Below are 7631 nucleotides of genomic sequence, written 5' to 3' on the forward strand. Positions count from 1 at the left end.
GGGATCCTGGGGGACCCTAGGACCCCACTTGGCAGGGGGCATGGCTCGTCCTGGACTCTGGGATGCAGGGGTGGAGGGGTCCCCAAGTGAGAGCTCCTGGGAAGCTCTGGTCCTGGTGACAGCATCTTGGCCACAGCACTTTGGGAGGCAGGAGGCGCCCTTTGGTGCAGCCCTGGATATACTGCGTCTCCCACAGGTCATTTAAGGTGCGGGTCTGGGTGCCATGGGTATCTGTGAATTGTGCAGATGACTCTGATTTGTCATGTAAAGTCACTTCTTTGCTCCTTTGCTTTCAAAGGGAACACCCCAACCCCCTCCCCGGCCCTGTCTGTCTTACTCAGGGACACACTCCTGAGCTGGAAGAGTTTGCAGCTTTGCCTTGACAAACCTTTTGAACCTGACCTTCCTAGATGCCTTGGCGTCAACATCTAGAACAGAAAACAGAGCCTACAGATCCTGTTTCCATCCGAAGGAGCGGGTCCATGGTTCCCACACCTGCATGTTGCGAAGGTGAGCCCCACTCGACTGGGGAGCTTAGACATACTGTCCCATCCTGACGACAGGGCAGCAGCCCAGGAACACGGGTTAGGAGAGCTCCTGCCTGCACATTTCTGTGGGACGTCCCTTTGGACATTTCATGTACTTGCATTTTACCAACTAGAATTTTGAAACTAATGTTTACAGTTGAAAGGGTTCTTTGAAAAAATCAAACAAAATTTTTTAAATTGATTTGATAAAAGTTAAATGGAGAAGGATGCAGAGGATTGGCCACACTGAGGTTTAGGGAGTCTTTATTAGACAGTGTGCACCTCGGGCTCCTCCCTGGGCATCACGGGCTGCTCACGACCATGTGACATTACAGGAAGGAAGCCACAGACTTGGCTCCTTGCTCCTTGTGGAAATGAAACGGTGAGGGAAAGTCCTCCTGTGTGTTTCATCAGAACTTACGCTATTCCTGAGCCTTCCTCCTTTGGTGGGGACATCAACCAGACTTTAGGCTAAGATTGTCATAATAGAATTTCCAGGGCTAGATTATAAAAGACTGGACTTACATTTAAACTTTGTTTGGTAAAGGAAAACAAAACAAAATTAGAATTATTTAAAAACCCGCATTTTACACAGTGAGCTCTCTAGAGGCCAAGAGGTGGAATATAACCCTGGAAGAGCCGTTCCCACTCTCAGTGTCTTGACTCTGGAGGATGTTTGTCCTTATCGGTGACAGCTGCACAGACATGGGAGGGTTTTGCCTTCCTTTAAGCAGGTTATGCTTCAAGTAAGACTCTCTCTAAACTCTCGGTGTCATCTTTCTACTTTCTTTAGTGGAACTTGTGCACATAACTGTGGCAACTCCAGGAGACAATCCCGTGTGATTATTATACCAGGGCTCCTATGCATGAGGTCATGGCAGAGGGGAAGGAAAGTGGACATGGACAGACGATGGGGGTGCTCCTGGCATCTAGGCTGAGCCCAGAGCGGTCAGCAGGGCCCGAATCTATCCCAGCCTTCAGTGGGCAGGGTCCTCTGTTCCCCACTACGACATCCAGGGGGGCCAGATGTCTCCTGTCTCTGAACAGAAGGCCAGCGCCCCCAACCCCAGAACTTCCTGGCCCACTTGAACAAGTGAGATGGTTTGACTCCCACATTCCTGGAGCCTGAGGGGAATTTCAGCCCCAAGAAGCTTCTGTAAACCCATCCCCTAGCACTGCACAAAGTTCATGGCAGAGGGAAAGCCAGGGAAAGAGAGGGGAGCCAGACCCCGGGGTGGGGTCTCCATTGGGTCTGACAGTCCCGAAGACTCTCTGTAATGACCGGGTTATACAAACAAGGTGCAGGGAGGGACCCTGGGGTGAGGGTGGGTCTGCAAGCCCCTGTCAGCCTCCTCCATGCCTGTCCCTTCTACTAGCCACTCTCCGAGAGAGACACGCAGGCCCACTATCTGCACCCTGGCACCCCATAGACAAAAGCCACCAGCACTAATGAGAAGAAACACATCTATTAGGAATATTAGAAAGCAATACATGTCTTGGTACGAGGAAGCCATTAGCATATGTGCCATGTGATACCATGAGACAAAACAGCTTTTCTCTGAATGAACCCAGTGTTCCTTCTCATGGAGCAAACTTCCCACCAGGAAAGGCACAAGCAGCATGGTCTGCTTGAGCAGAAAACCATGTTGTGTGATAGTGAAGGAGGCCCGAGGCTCTTGGCACCCTGAGCTCATGCTGGCAGCATCTGGCTGGGGAAACAGGCTCCCTGAGTGGGGAGCCCCAACTGCTGTCCCTGCTTTGAACCCACCTGTTCTTCGCAGGATGGCTGTGGCCCCTGGTGGTGGGGTCACATCTTGCATCACTGTGTTTTGCTCTGGGTAGGAGGGTTCCCTGGGGTAGCAGGAACACCCATATACCGGGGCCTGGAGTTCTTCCTTGTGACAATTGAATTCCAAGGGACTAAGTCCTTGCCAAACCCCTATTTCTCCACTAGGATCTGTCCAACTAGTGTAACTCGTGCCTGGACCTGAGCAGCCCTGCTGTGCACAGACACTCTTCTTGGGGCTGGCCCTGGGCTCTGGGCTGGGGCTGACCCAGGCGTGCCCTTCTGCAGGGGATATTCCTGCCTTTTGCCTTTTTTATTGGGCTTCAGGCCCTGGAGAAAGTGTTCCCTTTACTGAAGCGGCTTTCTTCTGTAAGTTTCCTGCCAGAAAATGATAGTATTCCCTGACCCGGGCAGCATGGCTCATCCTACTGTCTTGGGTGTTCCTTGGTCCTGCGGACCTTTGTTCCTGCTCTGCTAGTTTGGGCCTCCCCCGGGGCTCTGTCTTCTCAGTAGGGCCAAACTTCTCCCTCTGACTCTCCCAGGGCACCTTGGATTTTGGGCTACTGGGCTCCTCCTGCCCCTGGCTGCCCCCTCCCTTCCATGCAGGGTCACATAGCCCCTGGAAAGATGACATTTCCCTAGAGGACACACTCACAGAATAGGACGGAGGGGCCTGGGAAGGCAACATGTCTGTGGAGGAGCACGTCGGTGTGACGGCCTCCAGAGTGCAGGCCAGTGGCACAGTCTTGGAGGAGGACACCAGTGGCAGGACCTTGAAGCTGGCTGTCTGACTCTACTTTCACTTTGAACTCAAACTTACTGACAACATTTGCTTTGAGGAGTAGCTCTCATACATCCTGGCTGTAAGAAATTCTAGAGAGTCAGGAACCCTTACTGGTCCCCCAGAGACCCTGAACTCAGATTCACATTGATAGCTTGAGATCATACTTGCTCCCAAGGTGACTTCCCAAGCAGGGGGTCTTCTTCTCGCCAGTCTCTATGGTCTCCTGGGCCCTTAGGATTCGGCACCGCCACTGAGCTCCAGCACTGCTCCACTTGCAGGGGTCTCCTGAGGCCACGCTCTCCTTCTCCTCCGCTGACGCATTTCTGTCCATTGCTGGACTTGCACTTGGCACTGCACTGCCTCTCCTGGTCCCCAGGACAGTTCTTCTCTGCCAGGTTCTGTCCCCGAGGCTGAGTGTGAGGGGCTGAGAAGGTCACCTGCCTCCTGTCCAGTGGGAGGGGCCTCTAAGTGCACACGGTTGTCCCCAAATTGGGGCCCTCTCTGGACTTCCTGTCTCGCGGGTGAGGGGAGAGAGAGAAAACCAGTCAGGATGAGGACTGACTTCTCTGTTATCACCATCCTCTCCAAGAACGTTCTCCCAGGAAATTGTCAACCTCATCTATAGAGTCTTCCCCAAACTCATTGATGGCCCAAGAGGGAAAAGCAGAGTGTGGAAGGGGCCAGGGCTGAGCCTTGAGTTCTGTGGGCTCCAGGGACTGGAGGTTTGAACCCCACCTGTCCCTAACCTGGAAATTTCCATTGGGAGCTCCCAGCATCTGTTGAGTGCACAGATCGAGAAAGAAAAGCTCCTGGGAGGGGTTCACGCAGCATTTACCTCCCCTCTGGGATGGCAGACATGTGGGGTTTGTGCGGGAAAGAATCTGTGGGTAGGGCTCCATGAGGGTGGAAGAAAACAGGGACCCAAGCAGGGACTCAAGGCAAGATCTGGAGAGGGGCCCAGAGGATCCATGCACAGGTTCAAGAAATACCTCACTGAAAGTTCTACAGAATGATGAGGAGGAGGAGGCAGACAGTGAGTGGATTGGGCCCCAGAGCTGTAAATGAGGATACTTCTTAAGCAGGGGCCCAGGGAAGCAGCATGTCAAAAGAAAACCCTGAAAGCTCATTTGGACAGAGGACCATTGCCAAGGGTGTGGTCCCTGTGCCGGTGCGTGGGTCCTGGCTTCCTGCCAGCCTTGCTGATCCCAAGTCTGACACTCGCACAAAACCCACAGATCTACCATCCTGCAGGGGTCAGAAATGCTGCATGAACACCTCCCAGGAGCTTTTCTTCCTCCATCCGTGCACTCAACACATGCTCGAAGCTCACACTGTAAGATTCTGAGTGAGGCACTGGTGGGGCTCAAACCTCCAGCCGCTGGAGCCCATAGATCTCAAGGCTCAGCCCTGGCCTCTTCCACACTCTGCTTTTCCCTCCTGGGCCATCAGTGAGTTTGGGGAGGACTCTGTAGGTGAGGATGGCAATTTCCTGGGAGAAAGTCCTTGGAGAGGTCCAGGAGAGAAGGTGACTACAGAGAAATCAGTCCTCACCCTGACTGGTTTTCTCTCTGCCCCCTCACCTGCGGGAGACGACATCCAGAGGGATGTGAGGGGGCCCCAGTCTGGGCACAACCGTGGGCTCTGAGCTCCTGGGCCCCACCTGTGGTTATGTCCTTGCTGCTTTTACCTGCACACCCAGGAGGCTGGGAGCGCAGGGAGGCCCCCTGCTTGTCTTCTGCCAAACTCTGACCCCTCCATGGGAATATACACTGAGGCTCTATGAGCTCCTCAAATTCTTGGGATCTGCGGGAGGGGGGGTCCACCTGGCATTTGTTTGGGATGAAACTCCTTGGAATATGCTGCTCCTGCTGCTCCTGCTGCTCAGGGCTGATGACCACATTTAAAGACCACATTTAAGACCTAAAACCATAAAAAGTGCCTCAACATTGTCCTTGGAAATGGTTTTTTTGGATTTGAAATCAAAAGCTCAGGCAACAAAAGCAAAAATAAATGAGTACGACTACTCCAAACTAAAAAGCTTCTGTAAAACAAGAGAAACAATCAACAAAATGAAAGGACATCCTATTAATTGTGAGAAAATATTTGTAAGCCATATATCTGGTAAGGGGATATATAAGGAATATAAAATATAATAGGAACTCACATGACTCAATAGCAAAAACACAAATCCAATTAAAAAGTGGGCCAAAGATCTGAATAGACATTTTCCCAAAGAAGACATAAAAATGGCTAACAGGTATATGAAAAGGTACTCAACATCACTAATCATTAATGAAATGCAATTCAGAACTACGATGAGATATCTCACACCTGTTAGGGTGGGTATTTTCAAAAAAAAGATAAGTGGTAACAAGTGTTGGCGAGGGTGTGGAGAAAAAGGGAACCTTGTACACTGCTGCTGGGAATGTCACAGCGAGTGCCAAAGTCAGTGCAGGAAGCACTTAGCACAAAATGCTCCCATTGATCATTTCACAGAACCAACCTTTCAGAAAAGTTCCTAAGGGTCATCTAGCCCAATTCACCCCATGAAAAAGGAGAACCCAAATCCAGGGAGGTGAAGATGATGTGTTTTCTCCTCCTAATTGGAAGGGGGGCCACATGTGGCCTTCTGGATGCTTGTGTGAGGCCTTTTGTCTGCACTTGATCTTAGCCACAAAGCTGAGAAGGGATGAGGCCTTTTGTCTGAATGCAAATTTTACAGAAAGGGATTTGTTCTGTGAAGTTTGGATTCAGTCGAGGGGCCGCCCTTGGGGATATGGAGGGCCGCAGGTTTCCCACCCCTGAAGGTCTGACAAGAGCCAGGACCAGAAGACAGGTGGTGTTAGGTAAATAACGTCCAATGTGATCAAGTCTAGCAACTGTCAAGACACCTGACCACCGTGCCTGACAATGCATTAAGACTGCGCAGGCGCACGGGGCGGGGGTGGGGCTGTGACGCGGGGGAACCGCCTACGAGGAGGGGCGGGGCAAGTCCGGAGCGAGCAATCGTTGAGGAACAAGGGGGCAGGACCAGGGTGTGATTGACAGGCGAGGGACCAATGCCGGGGAAAGGTCCGGAGGATGAAGGCAGCACTTTCAGTTCAACTGGAGCTGCTGGTGGAAGTTGTAACAGCTATGTGTCAGGATCTTCAGTTTGGTCCAGCGATGCCAAGCACTTTTCATAAATTATTTTATCTAGAGGTCTGTACAACAGCATGAGTGAGCACCATTACCCATCTCTCTTTTACAGAGGTGGCAACTGGGGGTTAGAGATACTAACCTAGGCAAGGACACATCTGGGATCCCAAATGGGGCAATCTCACCCCAAATCCCATCCTGTTAATAGCACCACAGTTCTGGCCCTTAGACCTGGGAGTCAAGGCGGAGCAGGGTCCAGTAAAGAGGACTGGGATGAATGCAGTTGTCCACATTGTAGGCGGAAGTGTCAAAGCAGTGCACATAAATACGAATGAATAGCTGGGTGGGTCGTACACGGTGCGAGAGCGCAGAGGATGGAGATGGGAGTGTTATGGACCAGGCTGTCCCCCAGCTGGTGGAGCGTGGCTGCACTGCAGCATGACCTGGGTCTGCATTAACAGCAAGTGCAGAAAAGGTCTTCTCTTGGGGCTGCGGTGTTTTCCACGTGTGTGGAGTTAAAGCATTTTAGGAACGTAATAAGTGGCATAGTACCTGGAACAGAGTTGTCTCTATTTGCTGGGGTTGTCATAACAAAATACCATAGGCCAGGTGGCCTAGATGACAGGAATTTATCTTCTCACCGTCCTGGCGGATGGGAAGTCTGAGATCAATGTACTGGCAGGTTCAGTTCCTGGTGAGGCCTCTTCCTGCCTTGCAGATGGCCTATCTGTGTCCTCACATGGTGGACAGAGATTTCTTTTTCCTTCTCTCATTGTAAAGCCACCTGCACTTTTATGACTTCATTTAACCTTAATTACCTCCTTAAAAGCTTTATTGCCAAATACAGTCTCATTGGGGGTAAGGACTTCACCACATGAATTTAGGGGGACACAGTTCAGTCTCTAGCAATAGGATATGCTCAGTAACCAAGTAATGAATGATTGAGCACTGAAGAAAACGAACACTTTCAGAACTCAGGTGCACCTGAAGTGCTTTCACAACTACTACCTGGCTTAATGGGCATGAGGTGTGCTGTGCTGGTGTGAGCCTTAGCAGTGGAGGTGCATTCTGAGAACTTGGGTGGGAGGTCATGGTACCTCCACATGGCCACCATGAAGTTCTCTGAGAAAGTCACACCACATGTCCTTGATGGGGCTTAGTGAATCCATTATTCCCAGATTTATCTAAACCTCTCTGTCCCTGTGATGTATATGGCCTTTGGTGCTTCTGGAATAATGACAGCCACCATGACCTCCCCCAGGGAAGTGAAATAATGACTTTGTTCTGTATTGTTTCTTGTTGTCATCATACAGTTTGGTGACCAAGTCCTTTTTCATCCTGCTTGCCCTGGTGGGAGGAAGAGTGGTACAATGCAAAGCTCCAGGGCTTGGGGGTC

General features: G+C 51.2%; 1 pseudogene; it reads right to left on the reverse strand.

The window, feature by feature from the left end:
* Nucleotides 1-1476: 1476 nt before the first annotated feature.
* On the reverse strand, nucleotides 1477-5626 carry LOC123621133 (annotated as a pseudogene).
* Between the last annotated feature and the right edge of the window lie 2005 nt (nucleotides 5627-7631).

Source organism: Lemur catta, chromosome 15, assembly GCF_020740605.2.
Source record: "Lemur catta isolate mLemCat1 chromosome 15, mLemCat1.pri, whole genome shotgun sequence".
Taxonomy (NCBI): domain Eukaryota; kingdom Metazoa; phylum Chordata; class Mammalia; order Primates; family Lemuridae; genus Lemur; species Lemur catta.